General features: G+C 38.0%; 1 long non-coding RNA gene across 1 annotated transcript in view; it reads left to right on the top strand.

The window, feature by feature from the left end:
* Positions 1–14,593: 14,593 nt before the first annotated feature.
* The window catches only part of LOC146543650 (uncharacterized), a 119,397-nt gene continuing 108,507 nt past the window's right edge, over positions 14,594–25,483 (top strand). The window contains exon 1 of the long non-coding RNA XR_014885729.1: positions 14,594–14,714. This is a non-coding gene — a long non-coding RNA (uncharacterized LOC146543650). The remainder of the gene's footprint in view (positions 14,715–25,483) is intronic.

Here is a 25,483-nt window from a genome sequence, read left to right as displayed (position 1 = left end):
AAGATTCACTGGCAATCTTCTCAACTTACAAATCGTTTTAGCCTTATTGATCAACTGAAAATTTGTCCAGTAGCTTGCACAGTGTTATTCATCCTCTTTGATAGAAGTTTTAGGGATTTTGTCTCCCCTTCTAGGATATTTTTTCAGGCAAACAGCAAAAGATTATGCCTGTAACTGTAACTTACGTAGTTCTGTTGCACACACAAACACTATTGGAGGTTTGTATAATAAAATTGCATATTAGGTGGATAAGTCATTATAATAAAGGAATATACTTTATGTTTTAGCTGATCAAGTAGCTATGAACAAAATGGTCAGGAAAATAATAATAATTTAAAAACGTATATACTATTTTCTCTCTAATGGCTAACTTTAAAGTCTACACTTTCTTTTAAAGTGTGTAGCCATTCTTGGGCACAATATGTATGTGTAAGAGAACTGCAGAGACATACTTCTCAGTAATGCCAATAAAATGGTGATCTTAGTATTAAAAAGATTATGATATCATTATTATGTAGGCTGAGATATATTTTATTATATAAAGACAGAGTTGAGTCAGCCAAAGTAACTGCAGTTTTAAAGCAAAACCTAATTTTATTTGCCTTTAAATACCCTTGTTACACTTTGTGATCATTCAGTAGATTGTTTTGACAAAAAAAAAAAAAAAGTGGGATAAAAAAAGTGGGACATGTTTCTGCTGTTTGTATACTTTCCTATTCTTGGGATGAACCCATTCTGCTGAACTGATAAGAATCAAACTGATTTCTGTGCTTGCAATAGGAATATAAAAAAGATAATTTATGCTTTTTTTCAACTTGAAGACAGCTAACTTGTTTAAAATACATTTTATTATAGGGAAAGCCTAGCTTAGACAACTTATGGATTGATAAGACTGAAAAATGTTGGATATGGCTTACATGAAAAAACTTAAAAAAAAAATCTAGAAATTGGTATGTTTACAGCAACATAGGAAAGAAAACATTTTTGAGTGTACTGTGTGCAAGTGGACCAAATATTAACAATTTGAAGATAGTCAAAAGCATTTCTTTATAAGCAATTCTTTAACGTAAAGCATAAAATAGGACAGGTTGTTTAAAGAAATGCCTTCTCTGCAGTACTTTTAGTGGGGCAGTGTAAATCTCCCTTATATGGGCTAGCGGTCGTTTGTTTTCTTTTAGCTACTACTTTAAATATCCACTAAGTCATTTGCAGTACATGCTATGAGGGTGGTACCTGGGGAGTATGCCATGGCTTTTGCTAAAGTGAGAATGATCCTACAGTATATTGTAGATGAATCCCTGATTACGTTTCTGCTACCAACAACTCTATTAGTAAATCAGAAACACCCAGTACCTCAGTGCTTACAAGATCTGTTTTAATTAAAATCCAGAGGATTAAAATGATCATTTTTCTAGATGTCTCATAGCTTTATGGGGGATCTCCTCATTTTGGCAGCGTGTATTATCACCAGTGGGCTGTTAGGAGCACATACCTGCAGCAGCTAGCACGTACATGGCCAAGGTTCTGCAGCGAGAACATTTCTGTTCCTTGAAATTACATCTCAGAAACAGCTGAAAGAGAGGCAAGAAGAGATATTTATGTATGGTACTGAGTAGAGGGTAGATGTGCATGGCCTTCCCGAGTGTTAGGATGGATTGATGGGCTTTCATTCTGGCACAGACACACATAGCAGCCCAAAAGGACAGCGGATGGTTTCAGGGTGAGCTGCTGCTTGCTTGTAGGGGATTTTGGCTTATAAAGTACTGCAGCAGAAGGCCGCATGTTGGCAGCTAAAAGCTGAACGCTTCCTGCTGATCACAACTAAACCAGTTTACATATATAAGTACATATCATATATATCTGTATACATACGTGTATGAAAATACATACATCCAGTGCTTTTATTCTGTGATTTATGTTTTCATGAATATGGCAGGACTTCAAAATGCGTGTGGATCTTTTTGAAGTGCTTTTAGGAAGTTTCCAACCAATTTGTTTCAGATTCTTCAATAAATTTAAGTTTAACATCCCATTAAAATGTAATTATTTTGAACAACCAAGGAAGGGAACTCTGTATTAAAAACAGAGCTCACACTTAAAGCCGATATAAAATGTTTGTTATTTCCATACAGTTATTTAATACTGTGTACTAGTTGAATTAATAAGTTAATTTGTTACCTGTATATGAGTATTTATTTGTGGTGTCATTGTTATGTGGCTGTAATCTTAATTAATTCCTTGGCAGCGTGTCGGTGATTTCTGTGTGGAACATTAAATGTCAAATTGACTTTCTTTGTTGCCTCATTTGTAAGTATCTATATACAGAAAAAGGAAATTAGTAACAAGGAGGAAGAAAAGTTCAATGGAGTGCAGAACCTTGTTAATATTTGTATTGTTTTGAAATCTCGCTTTATAAATTAGAATGCAAGGACATGATAAATACAAAATAATAATAATAATAATAATAACTTGTGTAAGAATGTATCATTCCTGTATATGTATTTAATGAGGTAATTTTTAAAGAGTGCATTGTATGTTTAATAGTACTTTCTATGTTGTTACTGAGAAACAAAGATTGTGAGGCTGGCAGCTGCAGCCACACTGCTGTGATCAGGTGGTTCTCTGTGCTTGCTTTATGTGTATGTAGATCAGTTCTTCAGGCTTCGTTTACCAAAAGTGCCCATTTTCCAATGCCTTTTCAGTGTGAGAATGTCATGGGATTTTCAGAATCTGAGCATATGCATCAGACGTTTTTCTGCTTTTCAAATGTGCATTATGCCTGAGAGCTGCTTAGCTGGATAGCTGCTGAAATAGCACTAAAAGTACAGATATCAGATCTTCCTTCCTTAGCAGCAGCAGCAATAGCAGGAGAGGTTGTGCAGTCCCAGGGGGCTGATTTCCGTCTTAAACTCTTTCTAATTCTGATTATGTAACTGATAAGCCATTTCTGTGTACTCATGCTCTGAAAATTCTATTCTAAATATAGCAGAAATAAGAAATAAGAAAGAGATATGGTATGCCAGGTGAACATTTTCTGCAACAAACCCTGCATATTTATTTTTTTGTCTGGTGCAAAGCTCATTAAAATCATAGGATCACCAAGGTTGGAAAAGACCTTCAAGGTCATCCAGTCCAACCGTCCACCTACCACCAATATTTCTCCATGCAGCCATCACTGTCAGACTTTCCACTGCTTTAGTGCATTTTAGACGCACCTCTTGCTTCATGCCTTTTTGAGGTTTACCTTCTCACTCAGCAAGTCTTGGCAAGGCTGCTGCTAACATCCTGCAAAAATATTGAAGTGTTAAGTAATCACTGCAGTGTGTTGTCACTCTGTAATCATTGTGAAATTTATGTGCTTAAATTTCTCATATTGATCCAGAGTAAAGATTTGTAACCAAATTAAACAAGCTCCTAAATACACTTAAAATAGCTTAGCAGAATTACCAGCGTTGCTCTCTGAGGTTGTTGAAACACGGACATAAAAGGATAAAAGTGTACAATTTTTACATGAAAGTATTTGGTAGTGGCTTTTAAAAGGAAATTTCCAATTTCTACTCAGAGAGGCCATCTTGCTTTGATTGATTATTCTAACATGTTTGAATTTTTATTATCCAATTAAAATATTATATTATCATCAGTTGAAATTTAATAATAGATATAAAATACACATTGCTGAAGGCCATTTAATTAATGCTAAAAATTGAAAACATACATAGTTAGAAGTCTAACCAGCATTTCATGTTGATGATGGAGCTTGAAAATATATTTTTTTAAGTGCATGTTTTAAATTTCAGCATGACGAAAATAGGCTGATTTTTTTAATTCTTATCTCTAATTGTCATCTCTCATTTATATAGACAAACAATCCTAGAGCTGCCAATTGCTTTGTATAATGCTGTTGCAAATGAAAATATTATTTCTCACAATAGAAGAATGCATCCATATGGAATCTTTTGAGTGGTCTAGATAAGTATCTTCTGTATTAATGAAGCTCATTTGCATGGTAAACATTCTTATTTTGTGTTTTCCTTCTGCAGATCTTATCTCAGCCTTTCATTTGCACAATAAGCAGGCAGTTGAGTATGGGATTCTTTTTCCTATAGAAACTATTGTGGTATTTCGTGGTTTGGTTTTGATCGTCTTTTTGTTTAAGAGAATTACAGATCGAAGTGCCAATATTTAATGAGTTTCCCCATATGGATGTTCTTACTGTATTACAGCACATTGTTTAAAAGAGGCCAACACAGTTGTATTACAGTGTTAAAGGGAATAAAAAGATATTTCTTTAAGCTCTCACTGACCTTTTTCAAGGTTCATGCAGTGGTTAAGAAATATCTGAAGAGGATTCATGCCACAAACTTTCCTGCAGTTCCTGTAAGAGCTGATGCCTTCACATTGATTTCAGTGTAAATGCTTGCTTCATTTTTTTTTTTTAAAGTTGCTGCAAATTCTGAGTCCCAGCTCTTTCAATACTTGATAATTAAGTGGCAGGTTCAATCTAAATGGATAATTAAATGGATAAGTCCATACACATATATATGATCAGTGAAATTCCAGTAATGGTAAAAAACAAAGCTAGCCCTGTATGTCATTGTCAGTAATCCCAGTTACTCATGTTAATTCACAGGTGTAAAGAGGAACCACTTTGGTCTTTTGGCATGGCCCTCTGAATGGCCTTAGAATGGCCCTCTGAGCTTTCATAAATTAGGGCCCATTTGACCTGGACACAATGCCTTGGGAAGACCTAGTTCCCCTCCACAGATAGGGAATGATTGTCCTGCTCGCGGGACCCGCATGTAAAAGAGCTGGAGACTAGGAGAAAAAGAAACATGTTTTATATGTGCAAAATTGGATCACTCAAAATGTGATGAAAAGCCCGTAAAAGTCAATGAAAGGCTACCAGTGACTTCAGTGGATCTATGATATATCAGCAAAGCACTTAGAGACCTGCTTAAAGAATTGTCTGTCTATAAGGCCTGTTCCTCACTGGGGTTGCAGAACAGGCTGAGAGCAGTACTTCTGGTGCCAATAATGAACAGATTACCCACAATTCCTGTAATTTTGCCAAACAATAAAGCAATTTATGGAGGCCTATTTGATCTTTCATCAGTTAGATGAACCCCTGTGTGTGGAAACAAGCGTCTCAAATTTCAGTTGAAGACTAAGGGTCTGATTTATAGCCTATGAAAATCAATTCAGATCTTCAGTAGACTTTCAACAGTGACCCTAGGGAATTTTCATCATTGATATAGGAATTGTAAAATTGATCTAATGTTTAAGAAAACATTTCTTCCTCACTACAACAGAAAATGCTGTTTTTGTAATTGTGTATCAGCCTCTGAAATGCCTTACTCACTCAGTCTGAGAAATACACAGCAAAGTAGGTCATAATCTGGGGCATCTGAAATATCAGTTGCAGTGAGTCATGCATGCAGCAGCCAAGGGCAGGTTTTCTCCACTGCAGAGTCTTAGGACTCTTCACTGATGTCAGTAGGAACTTAGGCTGTGATGTAGGTATGGACTGTGCAGGGAAGGAAATGAAGTGACAGTGGAGTGGGAAAGAACAACAATAAAACCAAGATGGTAGCAAGTTCTTCAGGAGAGGTTAGGCTTTTCTAGCATAGTACAGCACCAGATCTGTGTTCTGTTCTGGTGGCATTTATTAGCTCTGGTGCTTAACATTATTAATTAGGGGAGGACAAAGAAGCCACACAGTGAATAATCACATTCCCATCACCTGATATTTTCATATGGCCAGATGAGATTGTTTGGGAGTTGAAAAATGAATGTCTAAAGCACAGTTTTGGCTAAAGCTGCCTGTGTAGATGCTGTGAATGGAAAGGAGGAAGGGAAAGCAAGTTCAGAATCCATTGGCATTCTGACAAGGAGAGGGCGTAGCAGATGTTCTGACAGCCTTGATGATGAGAAAGGTGGCAAGGAAACAGAGGAGACAAAAACCAAGTCAGAGACATTGACTCAGATTCCGAGCACATTGCTCCTGTTGAAAATCATTTCTGGAGAGGAAGTGTCCAAGAAAAAACTACATGAATGGTAAGGGAGAGGAGAGAGTGCCATGGAAACTGGGCATCTACTGTCTTGAGTCTGTGAAAAAGAAATTCTGCTTCCTGAAGTCCCCATTGCCAGTTGAAAGGACAACATGAATGACTTTTTTTCAGCCACCTGATCACCACAGTGAGAAGCCTTAGCTTTCAAACAACTTGCCCACCCTTCAAAAATCCATCTATCTTGTCTCCAAAATATGTATCATGTAGGTAAGAAATTAACAAAGACTTATCACTGAAGTTAGCAGTAAATATTTAACTACCCATGCAAGGCTGGGAATTGCAAGTTTAGGATTATAACTCCGTTTTTTTTATGTCATGTTATATTACACCAAACATAGGTGACCTGAAGCTCTAGGTGCAATCAGAACTGATTGCATTGCATGTGCAGTCGCTTTGACAATGACTTTGTATTTTCTTGCTGTTGGTTCTCAAGTGGAAGCTGTACTATCCCTGTAACATCAACTGTTTTTGTTAGTGTCCAGAGGAAATGTTATTTTGTTGGATACACAGCAGCTCTTAAAGAAAAGCGTCATCTTGCAAGTGGTGCTCAAGAGTAAACGCTGGAAATTTAATTTACTTAAAAATCACTTTCATTATTGGAGGCAGATCAGTGGGAATGCACAAGTAAGCATTTTTCTGTTTTGCAGCAGGTAAATAAAAGAATCTCTAATGCTCTTGTTTTGAAGGGAACATTGTTCTTGCAGCCCATTTTTTACATTATGGGGATCTGTCAGTTTTCCTCAGTTTGTACTGGTTGTTTCTGAATGCTCTGCTGGCTGTAGTTGGTCAGAGCAGCACCTGCAGCCAGCAGCTCCGTTATCTTGCCTTGGCAGCTCAGGTTTGTACCTCTGCCTGCTTCTGGCATGCCTGTTCATTCTGTTACTGCTTTGCTTAGGCACAACTCACTACTAAAAAATGTGCAATTCCCCTTTTCCCAATGCTTTATTTTCTCTTAGTTGCTAGTCTACATTAAAAAATCCTCATTTCTTATTCTGGACTTGGATATTCAAGACATTTCTTCATTTTAAGAAATTCTCCAAAACACGGCATTCAGTGGCAATGATGAACTTTTCGGCCTCTGAAGAAGAGCTAGTTAGATGTCTTCTTAGACTGAATATCATGACTCTATTGGTAGGTAAAGAAGCATTGCTGAGGTTGTACATCTGTTCTCATCTGTTGTTAGTCTATAAAAGGAGACTGTAAGCTCTTGGGTTCAGAATAAAAGTCATATAGGATCTGAATAGGATTTATGTAGGATTTGTATAGGATTTTGAAAACTACTTGAGCACATCTGCATTACATGTGGCCACTGATAATCTCTTGTGTTAATCATATAGAACTTCTGGCTATTAAGGGAAATTTTACAGAATTCAACCAGTTTTGAGATCATCCCAGCTCGCTACAGGGCAACAGCCATCTGTAGGTGTAGTGGAAATGCTGAGTCACAGCCTGAAGCACTGATTGAGCACCTGGTGGGAAGGCAGGGCAACCCAGAGAGCTCAGGTGCGTGCAGTGTACTGGAGTGACTGGAAGGGGTGGAGCCAGGATGCACCCCTTCCCAGCCCTCATTTAAGGGTTGGCAGTGGAGGTGAGGGTATCTTGATGGGGATCCCTGCGTACCTGAGGCCTTCCAAAGGTAAGCAGTTCTTTTCTTTTATTTCTGTTTCCATGGCTGGTTTGTTTGGGATAGTCCTCATTTGCTACAGTCAAAGACTTTGCCAGTCTGTGATTATCGCTGTACTTTCCATCACATTGTATAGCATTTATGATAAGGATGAAGAGAAATATTTTCTGTTGACGTGGAATTTAATGAAAGATGGAAAATAGGAATTCACCTTGTTTGGATATTTGGATGTTCACAGATTTAGGCAAGTGTTGTATATTAAGTTGTAAAGTTTTATGGCAGCTTACAAGTAATGTGATGGGTCAGATCTACTTTGTGGGTAAGCAGGTGCAGAGATGCAATCCTTCAGGGAATTCCACCCTGGGTAGCAATACAGAGAACTTTTGCTGGAGGAAGGCACAGTGAAGTGGTGTGTGGTAACCAACACTGCCATCTTGTGAGCAAAACTTACCTCTACATATTAATATAAGAAGCAGCAATAATGCACATATGTATGCTGGTTTATTTTAGGACTATATAGGTTTTTCTAACAACTTTCTAAAATCCCAGGAATTCATATTGATTCTTTATATGATTAGACTTTCATATTGTCTACATCCCTTGAACTTGTAGAAGAGATTGCTGGGCACTGTAAATCAATCCCAGCTATCCAGTGCAGTAGTGCATAGCAATATTTTACCTTATTGTGTCCCCAGTGACCTTCTTCGCTTTCTTATTGTCATTCAACAAGTAAGAGCATGCAAATTCACCATGAAAGGCATTTTAGTGAACAGTAGGTAATTCAAACTTATAAAGAATGATTTATGATATTATTTCTGTTACTCATTATTGGCTCCATTCCTTGAGATGACGAGGGAGCTATCTTTATTAATCTCAGCCAGCTGAAAACATTTCATCTATGAGCTTTTTTGAAGAAATGCATCTTAGTAACTCGTGATGGAAGGCGTCTGGTCTGACCCATCAGCATTGCTACAGCTTTCAATATATTACACTTAATAACAAATAAACATCCTTAGCCAGGATCAGGATCCTGCACTGCAGCTTGATTACATCTGCAAAGAACAATGATTGCCCTGACTGTTGGAAATAAAAACAATGAATGATGGCCTGCCAGCATGATCTGCCATAGTGGTATAATACCCAATCCCCAACCCAAGGCATTAACATTATTCCAAGTATGCTTCCTATTGATTGTAGTAATTATCCCTAATCTTTCCCTCTAGTTGGGGGGAAAGTGAATGTGGTGGCAGTTTCCTCTGGAAAATGATCATTTCAAAATAAAATTATGGTAAAATGTCTTCAAAAAAGTAATCAATCATTGAAGGACACAGTCAAGAGAAATAGCCTTTGTGGGTTTCTTCCGGACAAGGCTGAATACAATCTGGGAGATATTGTTTGGTCAAATGTAACCAATGTGCTCAAGCAGAATGGATGTTAATAAAAATTTACTATGATTAATTACTGTTACTTGCTTCAAAATCCATTTTAAAGGACTAATTTCTACTTCTAAATTTAGTTTTAAGGAAAATAATTAAGAATGTACAAAGGAATTCTAAAACTTAGTACAACAGACTGAATCCTTTGATGTCACATTTATTTGTAACTTTCTTATATTAGTGGCCTCTGTGTTTGGAAGGTCTGGGTGATTCTCACTACTACTGATTTGGTGGTGTGGTGTTGCGCCGGGTCAGGCTTGATGAAGGTCTGCAAGACAGCACCTTGCACGTGTAGCACAGTTGAACTTCAAAGGCATCCTGAAGTCTTCTATGAAAATCTAACAATAATAGATAAAGAATTTCTCCGTGCTGTTGTATTGACTGCAATCTGTAGCCTTTCTGGATAATCTATTCAAATCTTTTAGATGTTTTTCACTGTTTTTCTTGTGACTGTTGTGGTAGTGTTGTTTTTTAGTATAGACAGCAAATAATTTTCTTCATTAAAACTTGATTGATTTATACACAAACACATACATATACAGTATATATAGCTGATGCAATACCCAAAGGGAAACAGAGTAGCAAAACAGACATTTTGGTGTGTTTGTTGTCAGAAAATGTCATGATTCATCCTTCATGAGCATCTGCAAATATGCATCTGCCAAATCTACTTTACTAAAAGCTTGTTTTCAGTCAAACATATTCTTACCCCTTGAGTACAACATTTTTGATTGACAAGTAGGAAAGGATTAATGATTACTTTAATGTCTCTACAGACTCACACATTCCCATTTTCTGCTCCACAATAGAAACAACTACCATGATTCACTCCTCACTGTCACGTGGTAGGAATGACTTCAATGCCTTTCCAGTTCTGTACATATCCTTTGAAGTGATTGATGGGGAACCAACTATACCGTACAGGACTTAGACAAGGACTCATCCTCAGTGGTAAGCTTTTCCTAATACTTTACTTCGTTTTTAACTACTGTTTCCAGAGCACTGCATCTTCATCTGCATGAGGTGTTACCAATATAATGAAATTTGTTAAAATTAGTGTAATTCTTTCTACGGCTGCTAGTAAGGTGTACAACAGTCCAGTGCTTAAAACTGTAGTAACAGCATACCTGATATCTTCCTCTGCATCTGATTTTGTCCAGCTTTTGTTCTAACATCTAAAGAACAAAATTTCTCTTAGAGCTGTGCAATGAAATCTTAAGCCATGTTCTAACAGAATGAATGATGCAAAGATTGTATTGGAGTATTAAACTGTAGTATGATTTTGGATGATAAAGATGTGCTTTGCTGTTCTGTGATCACATTTAATCTCCCTACGTTTTGTAGAGCATACGAGGTTCCTACCAAGCTTCCTGATCAATTGGATCCATAATCTGTTGGCCATCATGAGGAGCAGGGTGCAGAATGGAGATGGACTGAGACATACTAAATCCTCCTCTTACTTATTGTGACCTTTTGAGTCTTTACGTCTGAAACTGGCAAACAGCAGTCTGAAATCAGAGACATTAAACTTCATTTTAAGACTATGAAAATAATCCACGTCCCATGGTTAAGATGAAATTCAAACATCGTAACATGTAGTCCTGCTCTCTAATTTAAGACCTGGTTCATTTCAGAACAGAAATAAAATAACACCCTCAAGAGCATACCTAAACATGGATAATATGACATCATCATGGGTTTTTGTGAGAATTGATCATTTTGCTGTAAATGATGCGGAAAGATCAATGACTTCCAAGTAATGCTTTGTAGTGTGAAGAGTTAAGAGATAAAATACCTACTTTCTCACAGTATTTGTTGACTTTTCCGTGAGGACACATTAAAGAGTAGAATATTTCAGTTGAGGAGTGAGACCTTAATCTGGAGATCTGCGTGAGAAGCTGTAATAATATGTTGAGTTCTCACTTCCATTTAAGTTCATGACGAAACCACAGAATGCAACATGACAGCACTGCAGGGGAAAGTAATCAGCTATGCTATGCAGTGGTCATGAGGCAAAGAAAACGCAGTCTATGCCAGATAGACAGCTCTTCCTTACTTGCTGAGAAATGCATAGCTGTTCTGTTCGACCACATCAGCAGGTATTTTCTAGCAGACTTTTTTTTCTGGTGATTATAATCCATCAAAGCAATGAGGTCATAATTAGTTGCTAGCATGATTAGGACAGAAGTTGTCCTCAAGAGGGAAACTGAAGCAAAAACGATGGAGTAGTTGCACTAAGAGAAGGAAAAATACTGGGGAAGTACATAATCTATTCTGCAGTAAAACAAATGGGTTGGGGTGTGTAGATCATGTCGCAGTCCACAAAAGCCATCACAAAAGACTGTGTCCCTGCCTCCGCTTCCTTTTCAGTTTTGTTCAATTATCTAGACTAAAAAAGACCATTCAAAACAGCAACAGAACTCTGCGTGGTTCATTTCTTTTCTAATGTGGGGTGAATTTCTGAATGCACTTTCTGCACTGGAAATGTAGTGTCCGCTTACGCCCTCCCCATTCTGCTGCCCACCCTTCTGGGTCACGTATTAGAGAGATGGTCTCCTGCATATAAAGGCTAAGTGAGTTAATAAAAAATAAAGTACATAGGAGGCCAGAGTAAATGGAGCATATAATTTTTTCATGAACTGGTCTCTTAAGCTTCATTTTGCAAGGCATCATGATTTTCTGCATATTTATGAAAATATGAAATAGTGAACTTGATGCTTAATGCAAGACCTACATAGCAATTTTCAGTAAGGCTCTATTTTCATGTTTTCTTTGGCAGGAAAGCTAGTATTTCTTATAGGTGCTACCAGAAAAGACAAAGTAATGATATTTTGCTGTTAGGAGATTTTGTAATAATGTACAACTTATTTCAAAACCATTTATCTTACTAAACAAGTCTAGCTATCATTTGGTTCTGTTTGGTGACATGCAAACACAAGCATAATCAAAGTGACTGCGAGGGGTAGAATATTAGGCTCCAAGAATACCAATTACTTAAGACTAATATAACTGTATATACATAGACAGTACAGCTATTAAGAACAATGGGCAAATAGTAGCTTTTGAAAAATTTTGGGGATAAAGGTATTTCTTCTAGCATCTAAATGGCGTTCTCAATTTTAGACCTCTAAAGCAGTTTATAAAGATAATTAGGCATGAATGTCCCCATTTCACAGCTGTGCAAATGGAGGGAAACAGTTCTGTAACCTATTTACCAAAATCTTACAGAGGTAAGCAAATCTTGAGGCACCAGATTGTAAGCACTGGTTCATTAAGATCTCTTTTGAATGTCTTTTTTTTTTTTTTTTTTTTTTTTTTTTTAGTAAAGGAATTAATATTGATCTATCAAAGGAACACAAAAAAAAATCACTGGTCTCGAGCTTTTAATATTACCTATTTCAGTTCTTTGCAGTTTCTACATTTCTTTGATAAGCCATAAGAATCAGAGCTATTTGTTATATTTCAATTTGTTCTTTTCTATCTCAGAATACCACAAAAAGTCCAGTTCTATCTGTGCAGGTGTAAAGTGAGAGCTACCTGGATAATTCATTGCTGTAACATAGTACTCAAGCATGGTCCAATGAACTACCCAGGTACTATCCTAACCACCAGTTGCCAGGCTTTCAGAAAAGGTACTTGCAAACAGGTATGCTTCATGGTTTTCAGAGCACATAGCATATAGTCTCCTGCATTAACAGTATCTCCATGACAACTGCTTTATGATTCATGCCACATAATATATAACTTTGTTGTTAAAAGAAAGCCCTTGCGAAAAACTAACAAGGTCCCATGCTTAAAAATTAAATAAATCTGTAAGATTTCTTAGCAATCAATTAACCATTAAATAAAGCTTAAGGGACATTAGAACAGCAAGAGTGACAATATTTATGGCTTTGATGTGATCATGAAATCTCATTCCCTGCTTCTCCACCATTCTTACCATTGCAAATCCCTGTAATTGTTACTGATGCAACATTTCAGTCAATAGCTATAAAGGGGAATGAGGAGCATAAAATGGCTTTTTGGCATTGAATGAGTAAATAAGATCACAAAGCCCTTTGTATTCCAGTATTTCTTGCTAATCAATCTTGTTTTAACTTACCCAGTTGAATGTTTGAGGGATATCAACAGGTTTGGGGCATGGCAGAGGATAGAATCATAACAAAGATAACAACAACAACAGTTTTCTGGTGTTGTTCAGACAACTAAACATATTAAAATGCCTTTCTCAGCTGTTGATTCAAAAGCAAGTTAGTCAGTCAAATAAAATCGAGGATATTACACTAACAGGCATTCTTGCAGTGTAATTTCAGTTCTGGAAATTCATTAAAACAATAGATGGTTAGGTAAATAGAGGGAAGGAGAAGCAGATGGCTGAATGCCAAATATTTACTGGTTAGGTCCTGATTTCAGAATCAGACTAAGGAAACGGCAAAGCCTGCCAATCTTAGTGGATTGTGGGTGGCCAACTTGTTCTAGCTTCATTGGTGTCTGCTTATTTTAATCTAGTAATTTCATCTTCAATATCTAGTCTAGGAGATACTGTGATGCAGGTCTTGGCTCTTCCTGTGTTCAGTGGGGAATAAGAACCCATCTTATGGTGATCAGTCATTTTTATAGAGATTGGTTGAACTTCATTCTGATGTAAAAATGTAAATGTTATAATCATTCTTTTCAGGACTAGGGTACAGAAATCATACAAGATATCAAATAAGTGGGTATTACCAATTGACAAATAAAATGCTTCTGTTGGGTACAAACTTTAAGATCTGTTAAAGAAAGAGTAATGAAAAAAAAAAAAAACCCTTTCTGAAATAAGAAGCTCTAGTTCAAATTACGGCAACTTCATTGAGTCTTTTGGTTGACTTCGCCTTTCAGTTTTAACCTAGTAGTTACCAAAAAGACAAGCTTAATACCCCAACGAGAATCGATGATATTAGTGCCCAAACAGCAGCTGTGCAGAGCTAATCCACAAGCAAGGTGCAGTTATATTAGAAGCACATGAGGAGTTTGGCTCTTCTCCAGGTATCTGGGATGTTTACTGCATCTCCTCCAATGGATGAGAGGAGAACTGAAGTGAAATATGCAGCAGGAGTTCAAAATGGGACTGATTTTTTTTTTTTAACATTCTTTCAGGCTTCAAGGTATGCAGCATTATTTTGAGACTTAAATGACTCAGAAGCAGAATTCAAATTAAGTTTGGTTTACAGAGTGAGTGTTGGATTGTTAATAGAACTAAACATGGTGCTTAAGTCAAAGGAAGGAATTCTGTATTTTACCTATTAAGGAATTTCAGGGGGTATTTACTAGTTAGACCGTGGAGCTGTGTTTGTACTGACTGCTAGGCTGCACAGTAACTGGGACCTGGGCTTCTGCAGGCACTCAGAATGTAACGGCAGAAGAAAGAGAACATATTGTACAGCAGAAGGACAGCTTAATTTTCTGCAGCTAAACATGGTAAAAACTCCCATCCTTTTTTCTCTCTAAGTAACATCAGACAAGCGTCTCTCAAAATATCCTGCAGCATTTGTGGTCAAACTTCTACTTTCAGCTCTTCACAAGAGGTTGCACTGGAAATACCTGAAGGTAATACTTAAGGAAATAAGGAAACAGTTGCACGCAGGTGCTGGTGGTAATGGAATGAAATGAGGTGGAGTGTATGTTTCAGGTTGACAGTTCCAATTAAAATGATTCGGACTTGGGTTAGCTAATGACTGCAGATTGACTCTTGCAGAGGCTGACTTTCTCAGTCAGTTCTCTTTTTTAGTTTGATAACGTTCATTTCTGAAAAATATTTCCCTTTGTCATATAATTCTATCTTCCAACAACTTATCCAGCCCTGTATGCCAATTCTTTCTCTCCTACGTGCAGTCTGTATAGCTCTGACCTCTAGTTTGAGATATTTGTTCGTTTGTACATTGAATAATTGCCCACTCAATTAGTTTTTCCTCTTTACAATTAGAGCTGCTGGTACATGCAACAACCTTTCTATCTCCTTCTCTTCAACTCTCTCGTTTTGATTTCTAGACTGTGTGCTGTCTGAAAATAGCAATGATTAATAAATAATAGTAAAGGGAATGCACATCCATCCATAAGAGAATTAAACATCTCAGGTAAAAAGATATTGCTGCTTCTACAACAGCCACTAGCTGCACTAACTCTGAAGTTAGTTAAATAGTTCTTGTTTTTAGTATATGTGGAAGAAATTGAGCAACAGCACACAAAATTGTTTACTTTCCATTATGCTGGCAATCCCCAGTGCATAGGTACATATGTGTGTGTGTGTGTATGTGTGTGTGTGTGTGTGTGTGTGTGTATACACATACTTGTAGCACAGTGTAACTTCCTGTCAAGATGCCATTGAGGAGGCATTTCATCTGCACAGAGCCCTAACAAACTGAAGCACAGTGGATTTATTCATTTAAGAGAATTATTCATTTAATTTTCACCATTTCAGTGTTTATATTCATTTACCATTCATTTATTCCCTTCATTTTTATTCATTTATTCATTTATCAAATATTCATTTTAATGGCTTTCATTATCACTACAGTAACCGGGGGGACAGATTTGCAATAATTTTATTCCTTAAATAGGTTTATTCTTGGAAAATCTACAAAGCAGGGAAAGACCAATTGTTTTCAGGTTTGTTCCCTTTTCCTTTTCTCAGAATTACTATTTATTTTTTCTCGTGTTTCTTTAAAGCCATGCGAGTGTTCTCCTGAATTCTTTTATTTGTTTTATTGCAGCAGCTCAGTTTCCTGATACTGGACCAAACGCTCGTCTGATGTAATTTGCTGGAATCAGAGCATGTTATTCAGTGTTTTGGGCACTGATCAAGTCCGCTTGTTCCTTCATGTATATTTTCTTTCCCCTGTATGATAGCTTTGTGTTTGGTAGGTGAGAATATGCTCTATCAGATAGTGTTATTGTGCTCTTTGTATCTGCTGTAGTTTCCATGGCACTACAGTAGGAGGCTTTACTTTTGAAGCAACCCATGTGTATGTCTTGCGCTTCTGATTTACATTACAGCCCTTCTGTTTTAGCCATATATACTGGTAAAGTGCTTATGCAGTTCAGCCTCTGAAGAGTATTGCTGGTTATTGTAAAGAATATCCACAAGCAGTGAAATGTTGTCCTTGGTAATGGGATATTCATGGATACGTACATGCCAGATTTTGATGAAGGAGTATGTTATCTGGGTTGGGGTTTTTTTGCCTTCTTATTTTCACTGAACCCTTCATTTCCTATGACTATATTCCATGACTATTTCAATGCTCTCTGCATTACAACTTTTTTTAAAAAATAGCGGCAGTTTCTAGTTTCTTACTTCTTAATTTTTTTCTAATCAACCAGGGTATTTGAAACCGACTCTAACCTTTAAGCAGCTCTAAGTTCAAGCTGCCCCCTCCCTATAACAATTCACGGTTTATCTGCATTCTGGGTTGTCGCAGAAACTTTGGTGCTGTTTCAACAATAGAAATCCAGTTGAAATGGTTTACCCCTACATCATCACTGACTGTACAGCACCTATGTTCAGCAATCAAAAATTTATTTTTTGTATTTATTGAATCAGAAGAGAATAAATTCACCCTTTTTGTAAGAAAGGATCACAAACTGGGTATTCCCTGCTATTGTATATTCAATAAACCAAACTGCTTCAAATATTTACATTCTGAAGGTTATCTTTGTTGCCAGAAGGGCTAGAACTAATTTCCTTTACAATGAGATCTTAAGTTTGGAGGATATGTTGTGACCCTGCAGAAGACCTTTTCCCACCCCACCCTGAGGCTGCAACTCTAATTTTAAGAACCACTGCTCTGGAGGCTTTTTATCAGCTCCAGAAATGTCTTATCTCAAGTTGCTTTCAGCTGCATAATAAGAGGTCATTTGAAATAGATAACGCTTTCTTAAGGGGCTGTAATCTAAAGCTCACAGTTGTCAATGGAAAACATCCACTGATTTCAGGGACGGTGGATCTCTGTATTTATTTCACAATATGCAGTGTATGCTCAGTAATTTTAGTAAGAGTGAGATAGAAGGAAATAGGACTGCCTATTGAATCCAGGCAGAAATGTTCAGGTAGCATTTCCTTTACAGATAAAACCCAGAAAATAGTGTGACTAACTATTTTGTGGTATGGTGCCTCTCATTAACCTTTGCATGAGAAAGGAATCCTCCTCCCAGCTGACCTGTCTGGCTCCTCCAGGCCCTGCAGCATCCCTGCAGTCACAGAGAGTAAAGCCCCATGAAAAACATCTTCATGTAGCAGAACTTCCTAAAAACAAGATTTTTCTTGCCGAAGAGAATGACGAAAATGTAAATTAAATTAGGGGACAGCTTATACTTCCTTGCATCTCATCTTGCCATGCAGCATTTGAATGAGTTTTAAGTCAGAGAGAGCCCCCCCACACTCCAGACAGACTTCAGTCAGTGTGAAGAGGTCTGATGTGTGCTCCAACCCTCTGGTGTATGTACATTTCTTCATAAAATCTGAACATTAACCTGATGGCCTTTAGGCATAATACTTTCTGAAAAATTCAAGTGTGCTGTTTATTGCTTGCTTTCCAATTCTAGTTCCTCTTGCAAACACTACAGGGACCTCATTTAATTTTGGGGCTATATTATCTTCCTTCTTTATTAAGTTTCTTCTAATATACTGCCATGGTCTAATGTCTTCTCTTGTCAGCTTTGTTCCACTTTATACACCTGAAGGAGACTTTATTGGTTTCATTTCCTTGCTCTGAAAACTTTATTCATAGCTGGTTTTGACTTCTAAGGTTTGTCAGCTCATCCTTCTGCTGCATAGTTTTTATATTTTCTTTATGATTTTCTATGCTTGTTTGGCATGACATACATTTTTTAAAATTATTTAATTTTTTTGTTTGTTTGTTTAAATCTAGGTAGGAATACAGCAGAATTATAGCTGATCTTGCTAATAGCTTCTGTTGTCCTACAAAAGACAGTACTTGTAGCAACGTAGGAGAGCTTCCATGACTAGGAGAATAATTAGCTTTCTTTTTAGCAAGCGAGTAAAACTGGCTATAAATGGCAGCCCCATCCACTGGGGTGTAGCCATAGACACCGAGTACTTCTCAAGTTTGTGCTGAGGTACAAATTATATCTGTAACATCTTTTTTACCTTGATGGCAAATATTAGTATTGCAAGAGAGGTGCTTCTGAAAGGAACCTCTGCTGTTATATCCAGTTTTGCCTCAAGTATTGTCCTGTCTGAAGAGATAAATTTCATCCTTAAAGTTTGTTTTTGCACTGGCTTTGTGAGGGCTTGTTTGGCATGTTTTGCTTGAGCCAACCATTTCTTCCTCACGTTAACCTGTATTATTAGAGGAAGGCTTGCTGGGTTCTGTATCTTCATCATGTGGGGGAATAAATGAACATTTCTAACTAAAATTCAGTAGGAAAAGAATGTTAACTTTTTGTGAAAAACTGGAACTACTACATATGCATGCCTCAGATGTTCCAAGAAAACATTATAGTAAAGAGAGAATTATCTCATTCAAAGCCAGCTCAAGACAGCATTTTAAAGAACAAGTAGCTTTCTACCTATGCATTCTACATGTGGACGCTCATAGCTCACTCAGAACAACCTGTAAAACAAAGTCAAGTGTGCAGTGCTAAAACCAAATCAATTATATCCACCAATGTGTGATATAAAGAGAAAGCAGAGATATCGAGTTGCATAGAATTTTCATCACAGCTTCCGAAATTAAGTAATTTGGCAAAGTTCAGGAGCAAACACATCTTAATATTTTCTGTCAGTGTTCTTACCATGCTGAAGTGGAAGTTGAATTATTAATGTTTTAGAGTGACTTTTGAATACCCAGTGCCATACCAATCTAGCAGATCTTCATCCTTATCTGTCAAGAACTATCACTCTTTATTTCAAAACGTTCATTGCATAAATAGGAATTACTAATGAGATGTAGAACTCTGCTTCTCAAATGATTCACAAGGGTTTACTAGGAAAAGATATATTTACAAGCACAGGAATTATCATTGCAGCTGACAGGACGTTATAAACAGTATTTCAAATATGTGGTGATTTCTCTAAGGTTCTTTTCTCAGTCGGTGAGCTGCTAACAACTGTCGCAAGTAGTTTCAAACTGTACCTTTGTCATTACAGTGCACCGCTCTAGCATCCTTGCAAAATGGGCTGGGTGTAAGAAACTCTGAGGGTGAAACAAGGAGAGGAAGAAAGGCAAGGAACAGTCATCCTCTGAGAGCAGCACTGGAGCGGGTGGAATTGTGGGTGGAAGGCAGAGGAACACGCCGAGGCTGCAAAATGACTGGGGTTACTCCTGTGCCTTTCTCCCAAACACTCTTTCCCGCGAGCAAAGCTTCATTGCCTTCTAGCACTGGTTGTTGTAGTGAGTAGCCATCCTTACCAAGTACTGTTAAGTCAAATGGCAGAAGTCTAATTTTTGTTCCCATAAGGAGCTGTGTGGACAAGGCGCCTTCTACAAAACACAGCAGTGCTTTTCGTCTGCGCTATGCATTTAAAGCAGCATGTTTTTATGTCACAGTAAGTAGCACTGATCATATACTGATATGTATGTGTGGAAGTCAAGCATTGCTGTATGTATGACTTGGCATGCATTCACAGGAATCATACTGGAAATTGGCTTTCTTCAGAATCGGTTGCTTGTTTGTTTACAGAGAGTAAGCACAAAGGATGAGTGCTAGAGATGGCTTCAGGCAAGGGCAGATCTAAAGCACAGGATAAATCTGGGGCCATCTGGTGTGTCAGCTCACATGGAAAATCAAGGAGCTTGAGTGCTGGGCCAAATCAGTGACACCTACTAGAAAATGATGATGAGAAGGAGGATTTCGATGAATTTGTTACTTTTGTTGGATTCCTGCAGTATTTGGTCAAAGCGAATGAAAAGAGCTACTATCCTGCCTTTTCGTGCACAAAATAATATATTTAAATCTTTGTCATGGTTATGGAGAACAGAAAGCAAAATTAGCATTTGTTTTTAACAGTCTATCTTATAAAGCTGGAGGGTCCCATGTTACTGTGCTGATGCAGTAAGAGCACAGCGATGTAGCTGTGTGTAAAATAAGAAATGATGAACAACACTAACAATGTAATCTGGAAGCTGCACCCTGACAGCTGTCTGTATAATTTAAATGCTGGAGGTTTTCATCTGAGTAGTTATTCTCTAAAAATTGGTTCACTAAAGATGGTTTTTTTGGGTTTCCTCTTGTGTGAGAATACTTAACATTTTGGAACAGGAGCAATCATATTTCCAGCCTGTAGTAGAAATGGCATTTTAAAAAGCTTTATTTTAGAATTTAGCTCTAAGAAAACAGGAAGAAAGAAATGTAGCTAGTCTCTAAACAGGAATTTTTTTTTTCCCCATTGGCAGCTAAGGTGTGCTCTTAGAAAAGATAATACCTTCAGTTATCTGTAGTCCCAAAAGTTTTCCAAAAGAGAAGCGAATGGAGTTAGAAGAACAGAATATACCAAGAAATACAAACAATAAAGAGGAAGACACTACTTGTAAACCCCCAAATTTTGCAAGAAGCTGAGTAGTTGACAAAAGTGCCCGATGCTCCAACTGTATCGAATTAAGATGAAGGCAATATCATGATGCTAACTACTCTTAACGAAAAGGCCACAATTACAGAAAGGCAACTACGCTCACTATTGAAACAAGATTATTTTTACAGGATGTTATCTTCAAACCTTAGAGCAAAATGTGAGTGGCTGAACTCTGGGAAGGCTTCGCAGGAGTTAATGCACCCAGTGAACACTGGGCAGGTGCTGCAGTGTCACTGCCACCTCCTGCTGGGAGAAGGTATGTGTGGCTGCTGGTGGCACAGCTGAGCTTATAGCTCTGTGCTAGGGATGATTTATTCAGAAGCTTTCCAATAAAATCAGTGAGCATTTTTAGAAGGTCACTGAAGTTCTCAGCGTGGGCAGCTTGATGGGGTTCAATTTTCTTTCTCTGTAATTGCTTCCTGTTTAAAAGGATAATCATTTATGTAGTACGGGTGAATATACTCACAAAAAAAAAAAAGGACAGAATGACTTGAGATAGAAGAGACCTCAGAGATCATCTGGTTCCAAGCACCCTGCTGTGATCAGTGTTGCTAAATACTAAATCAGGCACTAGAGCAGGTTCCCCAGGGGAAAAGAGATCTGCAACAATCACGCTGCTCACCCCACTTCCAAATTATACACAATTAAGAGTTTTTGAATATCCAGTAATATGGCTTAGATCATACTTGATTCACCTGTTGTAATGTGATAAATCTATAAGACTCTTCCAATACATCATTGACGCTCAGGTTTCACAATCTCTGGGCTTTGCTGCACTTCTAGCAGGGCACTTTTTAGGGTGGGACATCCAGGCTTGTGCCTTTAAGGCTAAACTTCAAAGCCCTGTCGACAGCTATGGTTTTCTAGGTGTAGCTGAGGCTCAGGCCCTGAATCTGAACTGAACATGTGTGGAAAGAAAGAATTCCTCACCTTATTGCTGATCTTAAAATAGGTTTTTGTTATTTGCGGATTTTACAGTTTGTGAGAAGTCTCAGCTTGCTGTGTCTTACTTCAGGATTTTCTTATATAAATAACTTAGCACATGTGCACCATAACATAAAAATGTGTTATGCGTGTTTATTTCTAAGCTCTCAGCAGATATAAAATAAATGCTTTTTAATAATTTACCTACCTGCGAATATCTAACGTTGACCTCGCTCTGTTGGTTGTAAGGCTAAAAGGCTAAAAGTCCTAGGCCTTTTTGACAAATCCCTGACGTGAAGTTTGGCGCTGTGGTGCAGATAACCCGAATCTGTCAGCTCTATTGCAGTGAACGTGTGAGTGCATGTTTAGCTCTTTCCCAGGCATGACACCACGTGAAAGAACTGGGCTCTCCAACAGTCTGTTAGGAATTCAATCAGAAATGTGTGAATCTCAGGGAGAGAAACCTGAGGCAAAATGTTGTGGGTTTAGTGAATGGCATTTCCTGAGAAAACTGCTCTGTTGAGAACCTTTTTCCGATCTAGTTCTGCTTTTCATGAAACTACACCTTCTGGATAATAAACTGTTGGATACTAAGTTGGTAGGCATTGTAATTTACATCAAAGCATACTGTGTCTGTATGGTTATCTGTATCTGTACAGCTGTGTCCAGAGCAGGGAAGTGCAGGGGGCCAGCCCTGTCCCTGTTACACCATCGGTGTTGTTGCACAGTTTTGTTGGACTTTAAGAATTTTAGCTACGAAAAAAGAAACAAAACTTAGCGCTGTCCCAAGTTGTGCTTTTCTTCTCAGTTTTTGAAGATACGGTTGTCCTGGGCTGTTGAGTTCTCTTATCCAATATTTGTCAGTACAGATTCTTCTGAAGATTAGAATTGTTGTACACTTCCCATAGTTTCACAGTTTATAGAATTTCATTCTATGCCAATGTAAGTAAGGAATAACTTGTCGCAGTCAAAGAAATTACACTTCTTGTTTTATCAGTGCAAGTAAAAAGGAGAATCAAAGCTCGTGTTTTTTTTTCTTTGCCTGGCTTAGCTTTCAGGGAATTTCCAGATGCTGTAAATACCATAAAAAGAAAATCCACACTCCAATATTTCTAACATACAAAAGAGCAGAAAAAATATGAATTTCTTCCTTGGTTTCTTTGTGGCTTAGCATATATATGAAATTAGTAAAGGAATCCAGAAGGATATGAGAGAACTCTACCCAGGGAGTGCGTAAACAGTGCCAAGCAATTGGTGTTGTGCTGTGTTATTTGCTGTGCCCTATTTTCACAGACAAACAATTTCTGCCGCCAAAAATACATGAAAGTTCAGAAATTTCAGAAGCCCCCGTGGTGCTCTGAGTTGTTTTTTCCTCTTCTGTTGTTCAGTGGTGCTCTTAGTTTCTCCTAACTAGTGCCGGCATAAATCCTTTTTTTCCTAAAGGGGATTTCTGTTCTCTGAGATGAATTTCTTTGAATTTCAACAGGCTCGTATTAAAGAAGCTGCTACCTGCTCCCATTTTCAGTTTCCCAAAGATTTATCTCCTTTAACTTCCAGGTTTGAGGGCAGGGGAGATCCTTGCGTTTTATTTTAGTACTTATTTTCCAGTATGCATTACTTTAGATCAGAATCAAGGATAATAAATTGGTAAGAATTTCCTTTTGTGTACTCCACCTGTAGCTAATGATTAAAGAAAGCCTCTGTTTGAAATTGTTTCTTGTCTATGTAAAAGTCTGTTCATATTCTCTTCCCATCAAGTATTTGCTTCTTTCTCCCTTTAGGTAGACAAATACAATTTTCCATTCCTGTAGGAGAGCAACCTTCCTCCAGAAGGGATAGGCTAATCGCACTACAGGACAACCACCTCTGTGTTCTCTGAAAAAAATAAAATAAAATACATATACATTGTCCCTGTTGTCCAACTGTGTATGGGGACTGTTGAGTCACAGCCTGAACCACTGATTGAGCACCTGGAAAAGGACCCGGTCAGCCCTGGGAGCACAGGTGAAGGCAATTCATCTGTGTGACGAGAAAGGGTGGAGCCTGGCTGCACCTCTCTTAGACCTCATTTAAGGGCTGACTGCCACTGGGGAAGAATCTCTTTCTGGAGATCCCTCCTTGGTGAAGCTTTCTCCTGCGAATCTAGAATCTTTTGATATGGGTGAGCAAACCTCTTTCCTTCCTTTATGGTGCCTTTCTGTTGTGCTGGTCCTTCTGTCATCGCGCCTCTGTAACACCTTTCCTATTGTATTGATCTGTCCAGTTGCTACAAGCTGTAATATTAATGGCACTGAAGGTCTGCATAGATTCAAGGCTCTTTCTGCAGAAATTTAATCACAGGATTAAGTTTTTAGTTTCTTTTTTTCACTCAGAGGTAACAGAGTTCTGCTGTGGGCTTCGTGCTATTGCTGCTCTTAGCAGACCGTGGCTGGAGCAATTTAATAGCTGAGTTTTTCTTAGTTGTTGGATTTACCTAAAGGCAAAGATTTCATAATGGCATACACCCATGTTAGCCCAGCTTCTCATATACAGTGTATTACATAAATAATGCAAGATTTACAGTCTCCCAAATCCTTTATCAGCTGGTAGCACAATTCTTTGAAAATCCCTTTCTAGCTTATGGTAATATGTTACTTTTTGTTGTGAATCCACTCAGGGCTTTGCTAACAGCTTGGAGGCAGAAGACAAACTATGAATATAGAAAGAGTAGAGATTTTGGGGGGACACGGATTAGAAGATGGGCCTTCAATAAAATTCGGTGCGGAAAAGACTCAGTGAAGGGCGGGAGGTGAAGTCATTGTGTGTGGGGTAAAGTCACTGTGCGTGGGTAGACTGCATGGCTGCATTTCTTTCAGTGATAATATTTATCCCAGCTCTGCAGCAGTGCAGCTTGGGACAGTTCAGATATAGTATTATAAATCAGCTGTACTCAGTAGAGCTGTCAGTGTACTTTGTCTGTGGATTTTTGTCCACGTGAAAAAGTCTGCTTTTAAGGTATACAGCGTGAGTGGTGAAAAATCACCTATTTGCTATCAGCAAGTTACTAATGGGGAAACTTTGTGTTCGTTTAGAAGGGCGAACTCTATTTGTTATTGAAGTTCAGAATGTTTGTAAGGAGACCAAACTATCAGAAGCATTTTATTTTTATCCACAGCACAGTAGTAGGATTGAAAACCAGCGTACAGAAATAAAAGAAATCCTGTATGTTGGTCTATGCTTCAGGTGATCTCCAAAATCCCTGCCCTTAACCTCCTAACACAGCAGCACAGCTGCATAGATGGTCCTCATTACTGAGAGCAAATCCCATGCAGCTGATGGGTTTGGTTTGAGAATGAGTCACACCTGCAGTATGTAAATCCTTTGCTCTTCACGTGGGCAGATGCATCTGTATTTAAGTTATCTTTTCTCTCCAGCATCTTGCCATTAAAGAGTTTTGCTGAGTTAGGCATTGAAGGGAGACTGGCATTCCTCCATGAATTTTTGTTGATGGTACTTCTGGAATTCTGGACAGTCCTGTCCTTCAGGCATGACTAAGTGGCCTGCTGGCCAGCTTGTAAGATTAGCTGACCAGAAGCTCTGCATGAACACGTGAGGTAAGCGTTCTCTTATTCCAGGCTGGGGAGAATGTGTTATTTCTTTAGTATACACTGAAAGCTACATGAGAAATTAGTGTAAATGTTATCCCTCCCACGGTTTATCCAAGCACAGAAATGAAAACTGTATTGTGCAGTTCATTAATAGCTCTTGTTCTTTATGATGTAGTGGTAACCCACCATTCCAGCTGCATAGAGGGAGTGACTTTGGGGAAATACTTCCAAGAATTATGTGAGTAAGGAGGAAGGGAGAGGGGAATAATTTTTTGATG

This window comes from Meleagris gallopavo, chromosome 11, assembly GCF_905368555.1.
Source record: "Meleagris gallopavo chromosome 11, MGAL_WU_HG_1.1, whole genome shotgun sequence".
Classification (NCBI taxonomy): Eukaryota; Metazoa; Chordata; class Aves; order Galliformes; family Phasianidae; genus Meleagris; species Meleagris gallopavo.
This window is presented reverse-complemented; position numbering and strand designations above follow the sequence as displayed.